This window comes from Saccopteryx leptura, chromosome 6 (assembly GCF_036850995.1).
Source record: "Saccopteryx leptura isolate mSacLep1 chromosome 6, mSacLep1_pri_phased_curated, whole genome shotgun sequence".
NCBI lineage: Eukaryota > Metazoa > Chordata > Mammalia > Chiroptera > Emballonuridae > Saccopteryx > Saccopteryx leptura.
This window is the reverse complement of record NC_089508.1, coordinates 126,280,485-126,305,724: the sequence shown is the minus strand read 5'-3', so window position 1 is coordinate 126,305,724 and position 25,240 is coordinate 126,280,485.

The following is a 25,240-nucleotide window of genomic DNA, read 5'->3' as shown; positions in this document are numbered from 1 at the left end:
AGGCCAATCCAGCCAGGTGGGTGCATCACTCAAACTCCTAGGACACGGCCTGGACTCGGAGAACCCAGGGTTCTGCAACAAATGGGTAAGTCAGTCCACCTCATTTGTTGTGGACATGGGGGCTGCCTTCTCTGTTTTTGCCTTTATACTCTGGACCTCTAGTTCCCTCACAGGTTTCGGTTATGGGAATGGATGGAACCCTCTTCCTTTCCCCTTTTTACACCACTCCTGACATGCAGTTTTGCCTCAAGCTTGCCTCCTTATAGGACCTCTGGCAGTCGGAACCACTGGACTCCATCCATCTCCAGCTCACCAAAAGGCTGGACCCAGCAAAATCCCCTATTACTCCTCTCTTTTTTTTTTTAAATCCTTACAGGACCGCATCTGCGAAGTTTCTCCAGTCACAGCCACACAGATGTTCCTCTTAACACCCCTCAAAACCACCACCTTCTGATCTCCCCCTCCCCACGACGCCCCTATTCAGCAGGAAGTAGCCAGACGAATAAACGGAGCCCTTTTTTCTATTTAACACAAAAGGTCAGAATGTAAGGTCGGTGGATGAGGGATAGTCATGTGGAGAACTCAGACCCGCCCACTTTGGCTAGGACCACCCACAATCAAGCCCGCCAAAGGAAGCTTCCCAGGAACCATTTGGAAAGAAGCGAAAATGTAAGGTATTTTTCCCCGCCGAGAAGGAAGGAAGAGGGCCGGAGCCGCAAAGTGTGGAATAAGTAAACGGCTTTATTGAGTACAGAGCGCACACCCCGCCCGAGAAGGTTCCCTGGCCCCGAGGAAAAATGGAGGCCAGAGAAGTTGCACGGATTAAACCGCGTGGGAGATATTTAAAGGGTCCCTCTAGGGAAGTGGAGCTATTATGACGTGGTAAAATTTCACTGGCTGGCAGATGATCGCTTCTTTCCAAATGGTTCCTGGGAAGCTTCCTTTGGCGGGCTTGATTGTGGGCGGTCCTAGCCAAAGTGGGCGGGTCTGAGTTCTCCACATGACTATCCCTCATCCACCGACCTTACACAAAGTTTCTAGCTCACCAGATTTATTCACCTCTGTTCCCCATATCCTTTCTCTCTCCCTGCACAAACTCTGCACAAACTGGCTTCTCACTCAGCACTCCACCATCTTGGCTGCTTCTCCTGGCCTCCTCCATGTGGCCTTTCTCTGCTCTCCTCTCTAATGCTAATCTCAGGAACCGAGAGAGAGCAAGCACCCAGTCTGCCCCACTTTATAGTGTAGAAACCAAAACCTTTAATCCAATATACAAACAAGGAAGTCTCTGATACAAAGTCACTTATCTGAGGCATAATGGGATTCCTCATGAGAGTGCACCACCCCACATCAAAAAGGGTGGAAAGGCTTAGTCCCAAAACCAAGCCCTAGGCTACAAGGATCCTGCCTGCCCAGAGCCCGCCCCCAACACACATTAATATAATCATGCCCATTCCAAGCAAGAAGGGCAACCAATACCATCATCTGGGCAATGGGCTTCCACGTGGGCAGCGCCATCTTTAACAAAATGAGCATAATATATTTTATTTGCCCAACACACAGGTATGGGATTCAGAGTATAGGTTCATGGCTACGGGTGTAGGCATAGAGTCAGAGAAGACTTCCCAGAGGAAATGACAGGTGAATTAGGAACCCAAGAATGAATGAGAGAGAGCCAGGTGAAGAGGAAGATGGGGAGAGAGTACCTCAGGTAGAAGACACTGCATACACAAGGATGCCAAGGCCTGAGAGGTCTTGACCTCTGCTCTGACAGTCTGGCCATCATTTAGCACATAATGAAGAAAATGGAAAGTCCCAAAAATTCAGCACCTAAGCCTCTGCATGTGTCTGCTGGGAGCACCCAGCAGCACTGGCAGAAAGGGTATGTGGCTAGCATCCTTGGGACCAGCCATGGGGACTAAAGCTGGAGGTATTTTCTTGTCAACCTTGAGCAGTGAGGAAGCAGACATAAGGAAAGAATAGCTAAAGCTGTTGCAAGAATGAATTTCCTTTGAAACAAACACAAATGGAAAATAAAATCCTCTTAACCTAGTCAGGGCTCCTGATGGAATGAAGCACTTTCTCTGAAACGACCCCCAAATTAACAAAACCATAATTAGGATTACTAAATGAATAGATCAGAATTCCAAGGAGAAAATATTTACTCAGGCAGAACCTCCCCAATTCAATAGCTCTTTCAATTAATTTTTTCTGAAGTTTTGGATTTCCACTGACTAATCTGCTGGTATTTAGAAGGATTTGTAAACCACTTACTAAGTAGTTAAAAAGTGTGAAATATCTTTGCCAGGAAGCTCCCTGGGACATTTGCAAGAGCATACAGAGAAGAATGAGGTGTCTGAATGCCTCCTACAGCCAACAGGACACCATTCTCCCAGAGCTAGGTCACCCCACTGGAGTATGCCTGACAAACTGTCTCAAGCAGCACGAGGTAGTCCCGTGCCTTGGCCAAGTCTGAAAGTGGTGGCTGTGCCTCCCAGGGGGAATAGAACTTGTACAGAAGCCTTCCTCCATGGTCCTGAGGGCTCTGTGAGGACAGGCAGCTGATAGGATTATACAGTGAACGGGATTATGTCGCTTTGAATGTTACTGAATCAAGCCCAGGCCACATGGAGCACCCAGATCTATTTGGATCACCCTAAGGTTCTGACTGGTAACATACCTGGGGGAACCCTTGATGTGGAAAGTAAGCAAGGCCCTTCCCAGACCCCTCAGCCACCTCCTGCCACCTTCTGCTGCTCTGGTCTTCACCCCATCTCCCAACATGCTCACACATGTTCCCACCTGCCTGGATCACTTCCCCCCTCTTTAAACTCACCTATACTCTGGTTGTGCCCTCTACTTTAAATGTTCTTTTCCTCAAAGAAGGGACTAGCCAAACTAAGGACCTCATAGTCAAGGTTTCTGGTGTTTCCTGCAGCCTAGGCCAGGTTTTTTTCAGAGGGTTGGGGGGACTCTCCTCTATCCTTCACCTGCCTTGGAGCCAGACTCAGGGCTCCTCTTGCTCCCTCCAAAGAAGACCCACCACATGGAGTAAGAGGTTAATTCTGTTCTGAAGTTTCAGCTGGGGAGACGTCATGGAGGCACACGGGCAGCACATGCAGCAGAAACTACAGTTAGACATCTGTACTCTCCCTGCACGGTCTCCCCTGAGCCACGTGGTCCCCTCACCCTGACCTGCCTCCACAAAGCGTTGGTCTCCGCTCCCACACCCCTACGTTTCCCTCTCTTTCTGCAGAGCAGTTTAACTCTTCCTCACCGTCTCTCATTCTGCAGTCTCCACCCTCCACATGACTCCACTTACCTAACCCTCAGAGCCCCATCTTCTTTAGAAGGCAGAGGGCAGTGGGCAGCCCCAGCACTATTTTTCCATACCACGGCCTTTCTCCCCTGTGACCAGGTGCCAGAGCTCTATGAGGGGCACAGCCCAAGGCCTAGCTGGAGACAAGTGAGCAGATTTTGTGGTCATTCTGGTTGCAGTTTTCCAAAGCCACCTGGACCTCCCATGCAAGCAGCCTGGACCACACGTGAGGCTGCATTGAAGACACTACAGAGACTGTTTCGCCCAGAGATGCATGCAGGGCCCACACATGACCAGGCCTTGCCAGACTACGAGAAAAAGAGGCCCAGACTAAAGTGAAAAAGTGGAATAAGCCATCTTTTCAGGAATAGACGTCCACGCTTCAGTTGAGCAGGGGCCTTTTCTGTGAACTACAAACTCTGAAGTCACAGGACATTTTGATTGGATGGTCAATGGGTGCTTGTGTCCCCTGGGAAAAGGAGACAGCCACATCCTTTCTTCTTCAAGCCTCACCTGCCCATCTCTACTTGGGAAGGCTGGGTTGCCATGTTGATCCGCATCAGGCGACACACCCTTCTCAACACAGCTTTTTCCACAGGGGCAGGCCTGGCCACTGCTGACAGTGAAGGTAAGCTGAGTCTTTAGGGTCTGTTTGTACCCACACAGTGCCCTGGGGAAAACATAATTATTACTCTCACTCTAAGGAAGAGGAAAGGAAAAGGTATCTGATCACCTGGGGTGGTCCCAGACAGATGTCTCATTTCAGAACCCTTCGGAAGGGCTCACTTGAATGGTACTGGACTCTAAACCTGGGACTTGGAGTGACGAGGGACTGGGATTAAGGTGGAAAACAGAGGTTTGAGTCCTGGCTGGTGGGGAGTGTCTGAACTTCTAATATGCCAGCAGGGGGCAGCAAAGAGCAAAAACCAGAGTAATCTGTAGGGGGACTTCTGCATTACAGTAGTCTCGGTTTATTTCCAGAAAATAAATCCCAAGAACCCCAGCAGATGCCTGCAACCACAGACAGTACATAACCCTATATATCAGGGGTCTCAAACTCAACTCAGCATGTGGGCCGCAGAGCAAGATCACAGCCGTTCGGCGGGCGCACTAGGTCTACAAAAGGCAACTGTTACGCAACACTTTTCTCACTGCAGTTGAAAACAAAAAAAAATCAGTACAACAAGCACAATCGTACATGCAGTTTACTCAGTGTCACAAAACGACCAGAAACTGTAGTTTGCATCACAACTGCTGTTAACTAAGCTAATATCTAGCTAGGATGCTAGAGAAATGAAAAATACAAGTAGGCCCCTAGGCTTACTTAATTTTATCCAAAATATTTTGAACTTCGTGGATTAGTCGGCGGGCCGCACAAAATTGTTCGGCGGGCCGCGAGTTTGAGACCCCTGCTATATATACTACATTTTTCCTACATATATGTACCTTTTCACCAAAAGGAAGCACTTTATGGGTTCTTTTTGGCATATCCAAATCACCAACATCACTACTCTTGTGCTTTGGGGCAATTGTTAAGTAAGATAAGGGTGACTTGAACACAGGCACTGTGGCAGTTGATCTGATAACCCAGATGGCTACTAAGTGATTAATAGCCAGGGAAGCTTACACAGTGAGGGGACACTGGACAAAGAGGTGAGTCAGGTCTCAGTTTGAACAGAGTAGGATGGCACAAGATTTCATCATACTACTCAGAATAGTGCACAGTTTAAACTTATGATTTGCTTATTTCTGAATTTGTTTTTCATTTAATGTCTTTGGATCACAGTTGACTGCAGGTAACTGAAACTGTGGAAAGTGAAACCACAGATTGGGGTGGGGGGTTGCTGTGCTGGGAACGTTAGAGACACTGAGGAGGGAAACCCTGGGAAGGATTGGACCTCCTGCTATTCAGATCAGTACGGGTGCAGAGTCTTCATACACTGAGATATATTTGTTCAGAGTATCTTACCTGGAATCCACCAAATTGAATGTGGCCAGGTATTTACACAGACATTTACATTGATGAAGATATGCATCTGATAGATTATATCTTCCAAAGATGGCCAAAGCAATATCACCCACCACACATATCCCTTAGGGATAGAACCTTCCATACCCCACCGGGAGGTGGAGTTTATTTGTCCCTTGTATCTGAGTCATTCAATGTCTGCTTCAACCAGCAGAATACAGCAGAAGTGATATTGTGTCAGTTCTGGGTAGTTGTTTATTCATTTGTTTTTTGGTGTGTTTTTTGTTTTGTTTTGTTTTGTCTTGCAAGGGACACAGACAGAAAGAAAGAGAGATGAGAAGCATCACCTCGTAGTTGTGGCACTTTAGTTGTTCATTGATTGCTTCTCATACGTGCCTAGACCACAGGGCTCCAGATGAGTCAGTGACCCTTGCTCAAGCCAGCGACCTTGGGCTCAAGCCAGCAACCCTGGGATCGTGTCGATGGTCTTACACTCAAGCTGGTGAGCCCATGCTCAAGCTGGCAAACTTGGGGTTTCACACCTGGGACCTCAATGTCCCAGGTTGACACTGTGTCCACTGCATCACCACTGGTCAGGCACTGGGCATAGAGATTTTAACTGCCCTGGCAGTTTCTGCTTCCCGACTTCTGGAATGCTTGCCCTCGGGATATCCCTTTCAGAACTCAGCGACTGCTTTGACTGTATTTTCTTATTTTTTGTTTTCTTGATGCTCTGGTATTTGGGGCCTTGATCTTCCAAGGGTCAGCTAATTTGTAGGGCCTCTCTTGTGAGTGTGTCTTTGATGCACAACCAACCCAACTTCCAGCCATCTCCTTAATCGAACTCTCATACAGCAAAGCAATATTCCTCCTGCCCTGATCACCCCAGGTACCAGACAACAAAGGACCACCCCTAAATCCAGAGCCTCCCCAAATAATTCAAATTATCCAATCCTAACCTTATTCAGCCTACCCACCCTGCTTCACCCACAACTCTCTGTAAAGACCCCTATAAAGAGCATGTCTTCCTCCTCACCCTTTCTGCTTCCCGAGTTGCCCCAGTGCTTCCTCGTGTGGCCCTGCATGACATTTCCAGGAATCTACAGGAGTATAAGCTTCTTCTGCCCTGACAATCATTTTCATGTCTGCATATCTTACTGTAATGCTGGTGACCGAGGCCAGGCAGGTTCACACTGGATTTGGGAGATGGTAGAGGAACTGCAGAGCCAGAAAGCGTTGGGCCATTCCTGTTTATTGGAGGCTCGCAGAGACAGGCTAGGGAATAAACAAAAGAAAATGGCTTTTCGCAGTGGAGGGTAAGGGATCAGAAAAACCACTCCTCACAGTGGCAGCTGAGGGAATCAGGGAACCGCACCTCGCAGTGGTGGGAGAGTGATCTGGGAGAATCACCCCCAAGGGAAAGCACCCACAGCTTTACATAGCCAACACACGTGGCTTCTGCCATGTGCTCACGCACTAATCGTGTAGACTAGTACAAGCAAGCAAGCCTAACCCAGCTGTTTTCCCTACACTTGCCATACCTGATTAATATAAACTCTGGCAGAACTACCAGACTGCAAGAAGCCCAAGGCATGTGGAGAGGCCACCTGAAGGCATGAGAGTCAGCAGCCACACCTGAGCTCCCTGACAACAGCCCGTGTCAGCCGCCAGCCATGTGAGTAAGCCGTCTTGGACATTCCACACAGAAGACCACAGCTCTACCCAACTTCGGACCGCAATGGCATTAGAGATCCCCAGTGAGAACCACTGAGTGACAAATTGTGTTTTTAGCCACTCTTGTCTGGGATGGTTTGGTACACAGCTGTAGATAACTAGGACCCGCATGATGGTCTTTCACTGGAAGGTCAGCTCCTATAATAATGTGAAGTTTCTCTGAATGGTACAGCCACTCCTTGACCTCAGAAACTGAGCAGCACCTGGAAGCTAGTTACAAATGCAGGATGTCAGCCCCACCTCAAGCTCACTGAGCCAGAGTCTGTATTTTAACAAGAACCCCTAAGAAGTTGAGGCACTGCTGTAGCAAATATTGACTACCTTCTGCCCAGCTCCCTGTGGATCCTCTCAGGGTTTCTCTGTGCTTCTCCCCCAGCTTCTGTTGAGCTGCTGGACTTCTGAGAACTTGTGCCTGTGACCTTCTTCAGACAAGCCCAGGTTCTGGAAGCTGCTTTGCCTGTGCATACAGACAGCCAAGTATCTTGGAGTTATTGTCCCCTGGGGCAGCCAACACGATATGACTAGATGGCAGTACAAAAGCCAGACTCTCTTGCTTTGGGGTGGAACAAACTCTAACGGGTCACTTTCTCCAGCGCTGTCCATGGTCCATTTGAAATTTGGACTTTGCCTGAAATTTCACCTGTGGTTCACTTCCTCCTCCTCCTCCTCCTCTCAGTCCTGCTTCCTCCTCCCCTTTTCCAACTTCTCTTAGGAGATCTTTCTTAATAAATGTCTTGCTCATGGATGCTTATCTCGAGGTCTGCAGCAGTACTTAAGTGAGGTCAAAGGAACAGTCCACCTAACAAAAATGTATCATATCCTAGCCACACAGCTTATAGACACTGGCTAACACACTATAACAGAGAGGACTGAAGAGGGGAAGGATGGGAAGGAAAAGGAGACAATGAGGCTAGATGATGCTTTTGAAGAGCTTCAGAACAGAGAGAAACTAAAAATCGATGCTATCATTGGAGAGAAAGTGTGTTAAGAACTGTGTAACCTAGTACTCCAAAACTTGGCAGCTTATAACAACAAAAATTTACTCTCTCATGCTGTTTCCCAGGGGGTCAGGAATTCCTCAGGGTGGTCCTGGCTCCGAGTCTCCCATGAGGTTTCAGTCAAGACATCAGTCCGGGCTACATTCTCACCTGAAGGCCCAAGTGCAGCTAGAGGACCTGCTTCCACACTCACACATGTGGCCGCTGGCCAGAGTCTTCAACCCTCTCTACATGGGCTTCTCCAGAGGACGACTCATGACAGTGCTTTCTCTAGAGCAGTGGCCCCAACCCCCGGGCCACGGACCTGTACAGGTCCGCAGAGAAAGAATAAATAACTTACATTATTTCCGTTTTATTTATATTTAAGTCTGAACGATGTTTTATTTTTAAAAAATGACCAGATTCCCTCTGTTACATCCGTCTAAGACTCACTCTTGACGCTTGTCTCGGTCACGTGATACATTTATCTGTCCCACCCTAAAGGCCAGTCTGTGAAAACATTTTCTGACATTAAACCAGTCTGTGGCCCAAAAAAGGTTGGGGACCACTGCCCTAGAGTGAGTGACAGGAGAGACGGGTGTCTGTCACTGTGTAGACAGGAACTAGGAAGGTCTTGCTGTTCATAGCTGGTAAAATTCCTTAACTCCTGGGTGTGGGATTGGGGAGCCCAGGACATGGGGATGACAAAGATAGACTTTCACTTTATATACTGCCTAACTCCTTTTGTAATTTGAAAACATTAAAGAAGGATGTTGAGCCCTGGCCGGTTGGCTCAGCGGTAGAGCGTCGGCCTGGCGTGCGGGGGACCCGGGTTCGATTCCCAGCCAGGGCACATAGGAGAAGCGCCCATTTGCTTCTCCACCCCCCCTCCTTCCTCTCTGTCTCTCTCTTCCCCTCCCGCAGCCAAGGCTCCATTGGAGCAAAGATGGCCCGGGCGCTGGGGATGGCTCCTTGGCCTCTGCCCCAGGCGCTAGAGTGGCTCTGGTCGTGGCAGAGCGACACCCCGGAGGGGCAGAGCATTGCCCCCTGGTGGGCAGAGCATCGCCCCTGGTGGGCATGCCAGGTGGATCCCGGTCAGGTGCATGCAGGAGTCTGTCTGACTGTCTCTCCCCATTTCCAGCTTCAGAAAAATACAAAAAAAAAAAAAAAGGATGCTGAAATGAATTGCCAACAATTAGTAATGAATAAAGCTAAGTCCACTGCAAAAATATCTATGGGAAGGGGAAATGACAAGAACAGAAAATTTGAATTGGGTTATAATATATCAATATATATATAATCTTAGAGATGTGTATCTGCCCTGTGTAGGAGTTCTGTAAGCCCTGGAATTGCTGCTGACCCCACGCCGGAGTGAGGGAATTCCTGTAGCCCCTAAGAAGCCCAAAGCATTCTGGTAGCCTTCTTTCCCCTTCTGTTTGCTCTTCCACCACAGGGGCCATTAGCTCTACATGGGCTTCTTCCAACACCTGTCTGTCTGGGATCTGACTCCAGGCTTTCTGGTCTGATCTTCATAAGTACCCCTAGCTTCTGCTTCCTGTGGCATGGCATTACCGTTTGCCCTGGATGTGGGGTCCTGCCTCCTCCTGCCGAGACAACGTCAGAAATGATTCAGGCCCAGGTTCCAGCATACATCCCTCAGAGGAAGGACAAGTGAGAAGCATAGTCTTGGCTCCAGAAACACACATGCCCTCCACAGCTGGTCCTGCTAGGAAACCTCCACATTCCCCGAATTCAAGTGGCAAAAGAACCATCCTGAGCCTGCCCCTCTCTCCTGACAGTCTAGGGAGCACCCCTCTCAGCACAGCCCTTGGCTCTGGAGCCCCCTCTCCGAGTACGGCAAATGCTTAGGGCCCTTCATCATGCGTGACTCGGAGAGGCAGGGCCTGCAGGCCCTGTGGTGATGGCAGCACCTTAGAGGTCTGCACCTATGTCAATACCGTGGGAGGACAGAGGATGTGTGACCTGAAAAGAAAACCACCAAATTAAGGGAAAGTCCTCAGAGATTGAAGGGACCATCAGGTCAGATTGGGCCCAGTGGTGTCTGGTGTCTCTTAGAAGCTGAGGTCCCCTGACTGGGAGCAGTGCTCTGAGGAGGGTGGCCTGTGCAGCAGTGCCTGTCCCCAAGTGACCTGCTCCTGCTTCTCCCTGTGTTATACACAGACACTGAGTGTGATTCCACATCTGTGGAATCTTCACAAACTGAGCCTTGGATTCCAAGTGGATTTTTTTTATTTCATGTTTCTAGTGATTTGTTTCCATTAGATTTTTCCAAAAGAATTGGTTTGTTTTAGAACTGGAAAATAAATCAAAAACCAGTCCTGTATGGTAAAATGTTTACAAAGCCCTGCTTGAGAAGGTCCCATGAGTCACAAATGCCCGGAAAGTAAGTTATTAGGGAGCACATGGGACCCGATGCTGGTGCTGGCCAAGGCAGCCCGCTGGCAACCCCTCCTCAGCCTGTGCCCAGTGTCCTCAACATGAAAAGCAAGTATGTCTGGATGCCAGCATCTGAGACAGACACTGCTTCAGAGGGAGATGGAGATTTGAGTAAGTGGTTCTGAGTCAGGATCACTTAGGTCTGAAATAGGGCAAATGAATTAAAGTTAATCCAATCCTTGTTCTCAGGCAGCAGGATGGCAGTTGTTTCTTGCCAAGTGAAGTGTCATCTCTCAGGAGTGCTACACATCCAGCCACATGTTCTCTGTGCTTCAGTTCATGGTGGTCCGGTCCGATGGGACTCAGGAAGCAGTGTGATAAGCAGTTGCACGTGGTGGCTAAGAAACATTGTGCAACATTAACACTTTGTTTTTTACCTTTAAATCTGCATCTATGTTCATATAGAAGTTCAAATCTTTGCACGAATCTCAATGTTACTTTAAGAGACAGTGACATTTACAATGTAAGAGATAGAATTTATATGGTAAGAGTGAAATATTTTATAATAATTCCTGCAATAATAGTAATTTGTCGAGGTACAACTTCACCAAAAATATTTGAACAGGATATGCACAATGCATGGCTCACTTCCAAATTTAAATACTGTTCTTAAGATTCTAATGACAATCTCTTATTACTGAAACTTTCTCCAAGTTGAAATTAATTTTAGTCTGACCAGGTGGTGGCACAGTGAATAGAGTATTGGACTGGGACGCAGAGGACCCAGATTCAAAACTCCAAGGTCGCCAGCTTGAGCACGGGCTTTTCTGGTTTGAGCAAGGTTCACCAGCTTGAGCCTAAGGTTGCTGGCTCGAGCAAGGGGTTACTTGGTCTGCTGTAGCCCCCCAGTCAAGGCACATTTGAGAAAGCAGTCAATGAACAACTAAAAATGCAGCAACAAAGAATTGATGCTTCTCATCTCTCTCTCTTCCTGTCTGTCTTCCTGTCCCTATCCGTCTCTCTCTTTGTCTCTGTCACATATACAAAAAAAGAAAAAATTATTTTAAAAATCATCTAAGAATTACATGGACTCAAAAAGATAGTCTAATTCATCATTGATAGAACACAAATTATGCAAAATATCTTGATTATAAAACATAATTTCATAACTTTGCAATAGGGAAGGCAAGAAAAGAAGTTAAGGGAAAAATATGTACTAGCTTACAATTTATGTGTATCTAGATTTTATTACTTGTTTAAACATCACCAGCCAATCAATAGACTATCCAAATATGTGCAAAAATAATTCAATTCTGTTATCTTTACTTCATTCCCAACTTCCATTCATATAAAAACCATATACAGGCCCTGGCTGGTTGGCTCAGTGGTAGAGTGTCAACCCAGAGTGCAGATGTCTCGGGTTTGATTCCTGGTCAGGGCACACAAAAGAGGCAACCATCTGCTTCTCCTCCCCTTCCCCTCCCCCTTTTCTCTCTCCCTCTGTCTTGCCTCCCGCAGCCATGGCTCAATTGCTTCAAGCACACTGGCCCCAGGCACTGAGGATGGCTCCATGGAACCTCTTCCTTAGGCACTAAAAATAGCTCAGTTGCCTGACCAGGCGGTGGCGCAGTGGATAGAGCATCGGACTGGGATGCGGAAGGACCCAGGTTCGAGACCCCGAGTTGCCAGCTTGAGCGTGGGCTCATCTGGTGTGAGAAAAAGCTCACCAGCTTGGACCGAAGGTCGCTGACTCGAGCAAGGGGTTACTCGGTCTGCTGAAGGCCCATGGTCAAGGCACATATGAGAAAGAAATCAATGAACAACTAAGGTGTTGCAACGAAAAACTGACAATTGATGCTTCTCATCTCTTTCCGTTCCTGTCTGTCTGTCCCTGTCTATCCCTCTCTCTGACTCTCGCTCTGTCTCTGAAATAAATAAAAATTAAAAAAAAAAAAAAAAATAGCTCAGTTGCGAGCGTAGCCCCAGATGGGCAGAGCATCAGCCCCAGATGGGAGTTGCCAAGTAGATCCAGGTCAGGGCACATGTGGGAATCTGTCTATCTCCCCTCCTCTTACTTTAAAAAAATATATATATATAATATATATATATATATATAATATATATAATATATATATATTATATATATTATATATATTATATATATATAATATATATAGTGTTATGCCCTGGCCAGAGAGCTCTGTTGGTTACAGCATCATTGCAATACACACAGGTTGCTGCTTTGATTTCTGGTAAGGGCACATACAGAAATGGACTGATGTCTCTCTCTCTCTCTCTCTCTCTCTCTCTCCCCCCCCTTTCTTCTCTCTTTAAAATCAATAAATAAAAATTAAAAAAAAAAACTTTTGTTGTTGTGAAAGTATATTTTAAAGGTAAAAAGATAGAGTATTTTTATCTAATAGTTTATTGGTTTCATTTATTATTTTAAATATTGACCCACGTACTATGTGGTCCTCCAGTCTGGATAGGGGCTGCTTAGAGCTGCCTTCCTGAGCCAGGCCAGTTGCCCAGCAGCTGACTGAATGTGAACTCATGCCACATTTTAATTCACTAGGAGAAAGTGAGGAGCCTCGATTGGATAGGGACATGGCTTGAACACAGACTTCAGAAGGAAGGCATGGTTTTGGACATAGTTTTCTATTTGCAATTGATCCTGTGTCTAATTTATTCCTCAGTTAGCAGAGAGTTCTCCTGGGTTTGGCTCAAGTAAGCCACTGTGTGTGTGACTGACGGTGGGTGTCTACCCCAGCCACCTCCGTGATCCTCCTTCTCTGGTGTCCTGGAGGACAGGAGCTGAGCCCTGCTGAGAGGCAGTTCTCTGTCCCAGATGGCCTCTCCTCCAGATCCCCCTTTGGGGTCACTGATGCTGGGGAAGGGCAGGAGGCAGACGGTTTCCAGCCATCCACATTGTCCACCCTACCCCACGTTGAAGGTGGAGACCTCCTGCTGATGGAACTGATCACTGTTTTCCCCAGGGCCTCTGGACCATGGGCCCTGAGGAAAAGCTCTGTTGCTTTCACCATTTCTCTGCTGAGAGACATTTACTTTGCTTCCAAGATGTGTGTGTGTGTGTGTGTGTGTGTGTGTGTGTTTGTGTGTGTGTGCATGTGTGTGTGCGTGCGTGCGCCCACATACACGCCCCATACTTGCACTTCTATGATCAATGCTGCAATAAACACCCTAGTCCAGGGGCTTTGAGGTGAATGCTTTTATTTCTCTGGAACAGATTCCCAGGAGTGGGATTTGCTAGGTCAAAGGGCATATGTACTTTTTATTTTAATGGATTTTTCCGGTTTGATTTCCAAAAGAGCCATAACAATTCACATCTCCATCAGCAATGATTAAAAGCACATGTCCCCCACCCCAACATGCAATAGGTGTGGACGTGCTTTGTGAGTTTGCCAGCCTGAAGGGGCTAAGCTAGTATCTTACCATTTTAGTTTATATTCCCCTGAATGCTAATGAATTTGAGCATCTTTCCATGCAGTTGAATATTTTTCTTCTCTGAATTGCCTATTCATGCCATTTTGTCCATTCTCCACTGGGTTATCTGTCTTAGCAATTGATAAGAGTTGTTTGCATAGTATAGCTATCAGCCTTTGTCTAATAGCTGCATTATAAATATTATTTTCCCAAATCTAATGTTTGTCTTTTGACATTGCTCACAGTATCCTTTGCCATAAGTGTAACATATATGTATAAAGGCAAAAATATCTATTCTTTTTTATTGATTTTTAGAAATAGAGAAAGAGAAACACCAATTTGTTGTTCCACATATTTATGCATTTATGGATTGATTCTTGTATGTGCCCTGACCGGGGATCGGACCTGCAACTGTGGTGTTTCAGGACACCGCTCTAAGCAACTGAGCTATCTAGCCAGGGCTATATCTATCTTTTTTATCTCTTATGTTTCCAACCTTGGTTGAGAAGGTCTCCTAACCTCTTGTTTATATGAGGGCTCCTTCCAAAAATTCTTTACTGAAAATTTTTATATCTATATGAAATAGTGCACATGTTTTTATGGAGCCATGAATTTTCACAGGTGAACACACTCAAGTAATTGGGACCCAGATCAAGAAACAGAACATTTTCAGACCCTAGATGCTCCTAATTGTCTCCTGCCAGTCACTCTACATCCTAAAGATTAATCTCTACCCTGACTTCCAACATCAGAGGTTAGTGTTGGAACTTGCCTTAAATGAACCGTCATATGTACCCTTTTGTGTCTATCTTCTTTAACTCAACATTATGTTTGCAAGATTTATTCTGGTGGTTCACTCATTCTCATTGCTGTGTGGTAGTCCTTTATATAAGTTATCACACTTTCTCTATCTGTTCTACCGTTGATGGATAATTGGGTTGCTTCCAATTTGGGGCTGTTATAAATTGTGCTGCTATAGACATTCCTGTACAAATTTTTGGTGAATTTATGTTTGCATTTCTGTTGGTATTTTACCCAAGAATACAAATTTGGGGTAACAGGGCATGTGGATGTCCATTTTTTTGTAGATTTTTCCAGTTTTCCAAAGTGGTTGTACCAATTATACCCTTGCTAGTAATGCAAAAGATGTCTTAGTTGCTCTACATCCACCCAACATGTGGTTTCAACTTTTTTATTTTAGCCATTCTAATGGGTATATACTAGTGTTGCACTGTGATTTCTCTTACCAGAATTTTTTTTTTTAAGTGAGAGGAGGAGAGATAAAAATACACTCCCACATGTGCCCAGACGGGGACCCACCTGGCCAATGCTCTGCCCATCTGGGGCCATGCTCAAATCAAGCTATTTTTAGTACCTGAGGCAGAGGCTTCATGGAGCCATCCTCAGTGCCAGAGGCCCACTCGCTCGAATCAATCCAGCCATGGCTGCAGGAGGCGAAGAGAAAGAGTGGCAAGAGAAAGAGAAAAGGGGAAGGGGGAGGGGTGAAGAAGCAGATGGTCGCTTCTCCTGTGTGCCCTGGCTGGTAATTGAACAGCAAGACTTCCACATATCTGGTCAATGCTCTACCACTGAGCAAACCAGCCAGGACCTCTTGCTGGATTCTTAACATTTTATTTTTTAAATTTTAAGTCCTTAATCCATCGGAATTTTATTTTTGTATACAGTAAGCTAGAGTCTACTTTGATTCTATTCCAGACCGATAGCCAGTGTACCAGATGAAATGATCTGCCTTTCACCTGGCTGTGTCTTGAGGGATGAGCAGACACTGCCAGGTGGAGCGGAGTCGGGGAAGCACCCCAGGCTGACGGAACTGCACAAGCAAAGGCACGGAGGCATAAAGCAGCACACTGTGCAGGAATTAACAGTGTGCAGCTCAAGTGGCACAGAGGGTTGACAGAGCCAGATCTAGCCATTTTTGCAAGAAGACACGGGCTCGGGGCTGCTGTTGGATGGGAGTACCGAAGGAAGGAGGACCACTCCACATCAGATATTTGGGGACATCCTTTGAGATCCTCATTTTGAAAAGTGTGATTATCAAAATGTCACATGTAGGGCAGTATTGACAGAGGCACTTATAGATATTAATTTCATTTAATCCTCACAATGGCTTTATGAGGGAGGCACTATTAACCTCGACTTAGAGACAAGGGCATAAGGCGCAAAGAAATCAAGTGGCTTGTCCTGGGTCACAGAGCTAGTAAGAGCAGACAGTGGACCCCGATCCTCCTCCCTCCTGAGTTCCTGCTCATCCTTCCTGGTGTACCGCTGGCCTTCACCATGGCCATGGACTGTGAATGAGCCTCCGGTCACTTCCTGGATAACCGAGCGTGTGATGGGGCAGAGGCTTACCATCTTTATTTCAGCCCCTGCAAAAGAAGCCTATTGGTGGTTGTTTTCTCTTCCCCATCACACTGAGTGGTTGACTTCTTGAGAAAGAGTCACTGTTCTAGGTAGAAATGACCTCTTCAGCTGAAAGGCATGCAGGGTCAGACTGGGAGGACTGTTGTGGGGCTTGTGGGCAGGTTTTATGGGTCTTTTGGAGAGTGGGAACTCTCACTAGAAGAAGCAGGGTATGGCAAGAGAAGCAGAGAGCATGAGGCTCTCTCTGTACTCCAGCCCTTTCCCAGTCCCAGTTCCAGGTCACACAAGATCCAGCTGCTCCTCTTTCCCCAATTGGGAGAGTCCTCTGCACTCTACATTGAACCCCTGCTACCCTGCACTGTTGTGAACAGGTCTCTGTTCCCCACAGCCCTGGAGACGTCAATACTCACTGACATGAACAGACTGGCACTCAGACACTCACAGGTTGACATGCAGTCTCCACGGTGACACAAAGCAGAGAGCCTGCCTCCTGGAACACGGGCCCCCAGAGAATTGGTCTAGCTCAGGGTTTTCACATTGCACACTGCAGTTACCCTGTGGAAGGAAGTCACAGAAATAATGAAGCAATTTCCCACCAAAGGGAAGACTGTAACTGCTAGAGATAATTGTAGAAAAGTACACTGAAATTATGAGGTGCCATTTCCTTCTATCAGATTGACAAAGATTTAAAAGTTTGATAATACCCAGTGTTGGTGAGAATGTAAAGATATACCACTAGGCAGAAAATAAATAAGTGATAACTTCTGGGGGAGGTAACTTGGCAATATATGTGAAAATGTTAAATGCAACTACCCCTAAACCCAGGGATTCCACTCATAAAATTTTACATATATATATAAAAAAATATATAATATATATATAATATATGTGTGTGTATGTGTTGGTATATACATATCACAACACAAAAAGAGTGGTTAAAGAAGTTCATTGCAGCATTTGTTTGTAATGCCATAAAATTAGAAACAACTAAAAAATAATCCATTAATACAAAATTGGCCAAATAGGGGTATCCATTCCAGAGACTATTACCCATTTAAAATGACTAGGTATATCTCTATGTTCTGACATGGAAATATGTCCACAATACATTTCTTTAATTGGGGGGAAAAAAAGTAAGACACAGAAATGAAAATTGTTTTTATTCCATTTGTGTTTTTAAAAGCATGTTTGTATACACGTAGAGGGTGGCCACCACGTATATGAGGCACAGTTATAGGACATAGCTCTGGACATTAAAGAAGAGAGGGAGGGGAAGGGAAAGGAGATGATTTCTTTACTTAATAACCTTCCATACTATTGGACATTTTTACAGTGAGCACATGTTAACTGCATAATCATTTTCACAGTGAAATTACACATAATATATATATATTAGGATTTCCTGTAAGATCTCACTTAGAAAAAAAAGTTCTGCCACTAAAAACTTAAAAAAAAATTTATGCAACCCAACACTATTGCACAAATTGCCAGGAAACTTTGTGAAAGACTTCTGAAACGGGGAGAAAAAAGTCCTCATGGAACACTGAGCTTGCGCATCCTTCCAGATTACTTGAGTCTGTAGTAGTTTCCACCTTTCGGTGTCTTTGAGTCGGTAAGCTGTAAAAACTGAAAGTAATACAAATTCTTCTTGCCCACAGCAACGCAAATGAAAGTTGTGGGGGAGGTGCACTTGATTTGCCCACTGTGAAAGAGGCCAATTTTGTATCAGTTAACAAATCCACTGCATTATTATTATTATTATTATTATTATTCCTTTTTTTTTTTTTTTTTACAGAGTCAGAGAGAGGGATAGACGGGGACAGACAGACAGAACGGAGAGAGATGAGAAGCACCAATCATCAGTTTTTCATTGTGGCACCTTATTTGTTCATTGATTGCTTTCTCATATGTGCCTTGACCGTGGGCCTTCAGCAGACCGAGTGATCCCTTGCTCAAGCCAGCAACCTTGGGTCCAAGCTGGTGAGCCTTGCTCAAACCAGATGAGCCCATGCTCAAGCTGGCCACCTCGGGGTCTCGAACCTGGGTCCTCCACATCTCAGTCCGACACTCTATCCACTGTGCCACCATCTGGTCAGGCTGCATTATTCTTGATTGCCAATATGTGTCTGGTCTTTGCACTATCCTTTGAACAGATTTTTAGTACATCACTGGCCCCCTCATTAACTAATAAAGTAAGTAAAATCTGACACATGTTCATTTTATATTTTTATGAAAGTTATCATGTTTCCATTTACACAATGACCTTCTAACAAAGTGGAGATGATGAAGACCAGCTGAGTGAGTGATCTGTCCAAAATTAGCTGCCCATGATTGCAAACACAGCACCAACCCCTGGTCCTCAGATTTCTGGGCTATTTTACCTACACTGTGCAGTAACAAAAATTGAAATTCTTTCCAATTTGACTGGAACACATCTTCGGTATAGACATATTCGGACTTGCCTGAGTACAAAGTAGGGAGAGGGATGTTTGGGCAGGAAGGGATAGGAGGGAAGGATTGCAAAGGGACATGAGAAATCTTTGGGGATGATGGGCATTTATTATCTTGATCGTAGTGATAGTCTCAGGGTGTATACATAAGGTAAACTTATCAAATTGTACACTCTACATCAGGGGTCCCCAAACTTTTTACACAGGGGGCCAGTTCACTGTCCCTCAGACCGTTGGAGGGCCGGACTATAAAAAAAACAACTATGAACAAATCCCTATGCACACTGCACATATCTTATTTTAAAGTAAAAAAACAAAACGGGAACAAATACAATATTTAAAATAAAGAACAAGTAAATTTAAATCAACAAACTGACCAGTATTTCAATGGGAACTATGCTCCTCTCACTGACCACCAATGAAAGAGGTGCTCCTTCTGGAAGTGCAGCGGGGGCCAGATAAATGGCCTCAGGGGGCCGCATGTGGCCTGCGGGCCGTAGTTTGGGGACCCCTACTCTACATATTATGCAGTTTATAGGATGTTAATTTTACCTCAGTAAAGTTAGTGAAAATATTAAGTGCCTAGAAATAAATCATGCTAAAGATGTGCAAAGCCTCTACAAAAAAAAAAAAAGTCGAATTATGTCATTGTGAGACATTTAGGGAGGTCTAAATAAATGAACAGGTCTACCATAATCTTGGATTGGACAACTCAATATTGTAAAGATTTCAATCTTCCCCCACACTGAAACTGATCAAAATCCTAACTTTGTTTTTTTTTTATTAAAAAATGTAATATGGCAATTAAAAAAGCAAAGGATAGCCAAGATGCTCTTGGACAATAAGATAAAATATTTTACATGATCAGTTATCAAGATAGTGAGGTGCTAGTATGGGAATAACAAATAGACCAATAGAACAGAATAAAGAGCCCTAAACAGATCTACATATAGATAGACACTTGATATTGGAGAGATGTGGGAAAACAGAGTCATTGAGAAATGACCAATAAAAGGCATGGGGTTATTGGGTATCTATCTATAAGGATTCCTCTCACAAAACACAAAAACCACTACCAACGTAGATTACACACCTAGAAACAAAGTGCAAAACCATAGGCTCTGAGAAAATCGTAATGTATCTTAATGACTCTGAGTAGGAAAAGATCTTTTTTAAACAAGTAATAAAAGGCACTAATGATAAATAAAAAGCAACAATAAACAGAAACAAACTACATTAAAATAAAGAACTTTACTCACTGAACATATTATAAAGAGAATGAAAAAACAAGCAATAGCGGTTGAAGACAAGATATTTGCAACTAAGTAACAAATGAAGAACTTGTCAAAACCACAATGAGACACCATTATGCTTCCTACAGAATAGCAACAAATTTTAAAACCTGTTCCTGTGTGTGTGGAGCCACAAGAACACTCCTGTGCTGCCAGTGGGAGGGTAAACTGGCATACCACTTTGGAACAACGTCTGATATTATCTAATAAAGTTGAGGACGGGTGTATCATATTACCCAGAAATTTCACCCTTAGTTTATACCCTAAAGGAATTTCTGTACAGGTGTATGAGTAGTGTGTACATAGCAATATTATACATAACAGTGAAAAAAAAAGAGAAAATTCCATGTTCTGTTTATAGTAAAACGGATAAATTTTTGTTTTTCATTCAATGGAATTTCATATTGATGCTGAGTAGCCCAGAAAATAGAAAAGGCCACTACATGGTGATCTATGCAGAGATGTCTGTCCTCCTCACAGTGTGAGAGTGACAGATCAGCAGGGCTGAGAAGAAAGTTAAATATATCCTCAGGAGCCAACCAGAGCAATGGCAGGAAGTGTTTGGGCATGTGCCAACTTGTAGCAGACACTGCTAGACTCTTTTTAGATACTGCTACTCCTATAACCATTTGGTAAACTAGGAGTTATTTTGCAGGTAAGGAAACTGAGGGACAGGAAGATTAAGTGACTTGCCTGAAGCCACACAGGTTGTGGATGGCAGAAGTGGAGTCTAAAGCCAAGCATCAAATCCCACATTCTTTCCACTGAAGTAGAAACTGCTGGCCACCTTGCAACAACCATTCACCACCTCTCCCTTTTTGCAAAGCCTGATTTTGTACTGACACACCCCTCCTCTGTACTGTCACCCTAGGTGATAGCAGAGTAAATGTGGAACAAGCCTGGGTCCTTAAAGACTCTAGAACAGTGCAGTTAGATGTTTTTGCTTCCTTTTATTTTATTTTCATTTATTTTAGTCTGGAGAACAACTCTTAGACTAAGTGGTCATAGAACTGTCAAGGTTCTTGAAACAGGAAGGAAATGTGGCTAAAGGGTAAACTTTCCATTTCCTTTCAAACATACGTTGCAAGTATTACAGAACCCAAACCAAATGGGAGTACCAGAGGCTGCTGGGTCTACCACAGCACTAAGTGACAGAGCCCGCAGAGAGGCACCAAGCGGAGGACTGTGAGTGTGAAGGAGTTGTACAGGCAGTTTGACAGCCATAGTCCAGGAAGCTTGAGATGTCCCAGAGAGCACTGCAGGCCAGACCCAGGCTTCATCCTGTCCCCTTAACTCATTAGCCCTGGGAAGTTCATAGACCAGCAGAAGCCCAGACAGCTCTGCCCCTTCTACTTTTCCACACTCAGCACTTCCTCCTAGTCCAAAGCACATAATCCCAAAGTGAAAATCCAGGACCACCACACTGATATACTGCCACAAGCTAAAAAGTTTCCTGCCTCCTATGCCTGGCCAGACAGCTCAGTTGGTTAGAGCATCGTCCCAATATGTAGAGGTAGCCAGTTCGATCCCTAGTCAGGGCACATACAGAAACATATTGATGTTTCTGTCTCTCTCTCTCTCTCTCTCTCTCTCTCTCTCTTCCCCTCTCTCTAAAGTAACCAAATTTAAAGAAAAAAGAATCTTTAAAAATGTTCCTGCCCTAAATCTATACAGGAAGTCCTAGGAACTGTCATGTCCTCCTCATTGCTTTGATGCTGATGTTCTTGTCACCTGGCTTCTGTGCCTTCAGTACCCCTACCTCTCCCCATTCGGCAATCTATCTTTCTCTCCTCTAGTGCCTTCCTGAGGGCAGGTTGAAGAGAGGGTGTCTGCTTGTGCAGGGCTGTGGCTGCTGGCATAGCTTTCTCTTTTCAGACCCTTGGCTCCTCCATGCCTTCTCTCTTGTCTCCTCAGAGTTTCCTGTAACCTTCAATTGTGCTCTGACTCTGGCCTTTGGGTGTAGCCTGCAGTGGGCTGTGTCCCTGGCACCATTAAAGGCCTGACACAGTGTGGACTTCAGAGAGCAGCTTGGATGAAATCCCCAAGGACTGAAGCTGCGGTGAGAGTGGGTTAGCCCAACTCTCATCAGGACTCTTCGGTCCCACTTTAGTTTCAGTTCCAATGCAGCAACTTGTTACTTAAAACCTTTTACATCACATAGGTGGTGTTAACTGGTGCTTCTGTCGAAGCCAAAGCAGCTAATTTGGAAACAGACAAGACTCTGCTAATTCCTTGTTTAAATATAAAATCTGCTACTTGGCCTTCCAGGTCAGGGTCTTGAGTGGGACACCTGAAGCCTCCATTTGTCTCTGATTTTCTAGAACTGAGTCGGCTTTTCTTCCCCACCCCCCGCCCTGCATTTCAAGATCCTAGGAGAGAGACCCAACAGTAACAGTGATCTCTAGAAGCAATTTGGGTAGGACAGAGGGTGTCTCAATGCCCACCTAGCCCTTTTGTCTTTGTTCAGCCAAGACAATGGAGCCACCACTGTCCAATAAGGCTGTTTTGTATAACTGCCCCAGAAATCTAACTTCTAAAAAGAACAATTGCTTTGCAAAGCATTACAGTCCTCATTAAACAGATAGATGATCAGAATCTGAAATGACTATGTTTCATTAAGGAAAGATTTCAGAGGGACTGTAGTACTAAGAGAGTTGAATGCCCCCAAGACCCTGGGGAGGAGTAAGAAGGAATTAAGGCCACTGTGTGTATGTGGCCAGAAGCCACATCAGACTCCACCATGACTGGCACCCATCCCTGGTGTTCTCTACTTCCTGCAACTCCTGCCTCTTTGGTTTGCAGTTTGAGGTCGGCTATGGGCACCTTTCCTCACCTTCCCATCACCCACAATGTAAACCCACACTGAGTGCTCAACAAAATAAACAGGAGCCCCAGAGAGCCTCCTTCATGGCCAGATGGGTTCATTTGCTGTTGTAGCCCACCAAGTGCCAGAACCCCATTTGGACTTTTACATGAGAAATAAACTTCCATTTCCTTCAAGCTGGTTTTGTTTTGTCTCTGTGACTAAGTCAGAAGTTCTAGAATTGTATGTTGGAAAGTAGCTAAGAAAGTAGACCTTAGAAGTCCTCACTATGACAAAAAAAAAAGATATTGTAGATATGTGAGGTGGTAGATGTTAATTAAACTTATTATGGCGATCATTGTGCAATACACACCTATGTCAAACCACTATGTTGTACACTTTAAACTTATACAGTGTTCTCCCTGGGTTGGCTCAGCAGTAGAGCATCAGCCTGGTGTGTAGAAGTCCCAGGTTCAATTCCCAGTCAGGGCACACAGGAGAAGCAACCATCTGCTACTCCACCCCTCCTTTCTCTCCCTCTCTCTCTCTCTCTCTCTCTCTCTATTTCTCAGGGGTCTTGCAGCCATGGCTCAAATGGTTCAAGCAAGTTGGCCCCAGGTGCTAAGGATGGCTCCATACCCTAGCCTCAGCACTAAAATAGCTCAGTTGCTGAGCAACAAAGCAGCGGCTCCATACTGGAAGAGCATCACCCAGTAGAGGGCTTGCCAGGTGGAGTGGATCCCAGTCAGGGTGCATGTGGGAGTCTGTCTCTCTGCCTCTCCACCTCTCACTTAATTAAAAAAAAAACTTATAGTGTTCTATGTCAATTATGTCTCAATAAAACTGGGTAGGAGGGTGAGGTTAGGCAAACTTATAAAGAAGCAGAAGAAATAGATTCAAAGTGCTCTCAGCTCAACAAGCTTTCCTGGGAGCCAGAAGGGTAAGCCCTTGGTGGTTTCTCTCCATAGTTTGCTATGAAGCCTTCCCTGCTCCTCTAGGCCTGTCTGCTCCACGGCCTTCCCAGAGCTTAGCTTCCTCTGCTCTCCCCAACACTTGACCTTAAAAATGTTTTAACTGGCCCTATCTGACCTTCAATCCTATGGTGTGAAATTGCAGATCCACAGCAAAAACCAACTGGCTAATGTGGGCCCCAACAAGAAAGATTCATACAATGTGAACCCTAAGAAGAAATGTATCTGCTGAAATGATGAATCTCACTGTGCTCCACTGAGGGCTGAAATTTTACAAAACTATAAGAGCCTAGCAGCCATTTGCTGGCAGGAGCTTTTCACATACTCTGTATAGAAGCAGCTCAGACTGAACTCTTGGCTTTCTGTGCTGTGCCCTGCTCATTTAGCTATCTGAGTCAACTATTATAAGGGGATCAGTTCCTAGTTTCCTCTTTTCACTGGTGGACTAAGATCTAACCATCCAATTGGAACTGCTCCATAATGACCAATCAGGATGCATGAAGCTAATCAGACTATGAGATTTAGACCAATCAGAAGGTACAAATTTGCTATAAAGGCAACCTCCCCTTTGTCTGGTGGAATACAATTATACATACATACTTAAATCTGCATGTCCTGGGATGCAGCTCCTCTAGCTCAAATAAATGTTTTTTATTCTTTATTACAATATAAAATTCATTTTTGGTGTACATTACAGACTCTTGACTTTTGGTTCATATTCTCAGTAGAGAGAATGGTCTCTGGCCAGTCAGTGGATTCAGTGCTTTTGAATAGGTTCTGGTTCGGTCACTTCTGGGATGACAGGGAAACTGGTCCACTTGGGGCCAAGGGAGGGAGAAGTTTTTCTGGTAATTGATTGATGCACCTCTCTAAGAAGAGAGAGGAACGGCAACTCTAGGAAAGATGGCTTCTTTTTTTTTTTTTTTTTTTAAAGATTTTATTTATTCATTATAGAGAGGAGAGAGAGAGAGAGAGAGAGAGAGAAAGAGAGAGAGAGAGAGAGAGAAGGGGGGAGGAGCAGGAAGCATCAACTCCCATATGTGCCTTGACCAGGCAAGCCCAGGGTTTCGAACCGGCGACCTCAGTGTTTCCAGGTTGACGCTTTATCCACTGCGCCACCACAGGTCAGGCCGGAAAGATGGCTTCTTAGCACCACAGAGATTTTATTGGCTCCTTGGCTTCTTTCATTCCCATGGTAGCCCAAATTGAAACTGGAAAAATATCTGCATTCATGCTGCCTGTCACCTCTCGGCCAAATAAGCAGTGACAAGGATCGAATCTTTATGGGCGCTTTATTCAGATACCCGGCAATCTGAGAAGATGGGGTCTGTACCCCCCAAAAAAATCTTAACACCTCGTCTCACCCAACTTTTTTATAAGGGGAAGAAAGGGATAGGTAAAGGTTTGGAATTTAGAGACAAGTTAATTAGATAAAAATTGCAGTCCAGGGATTGTTCTAAGGTTTTCTTCAGCGGCTGACCAGTATTTCCTATCAGCGAGAG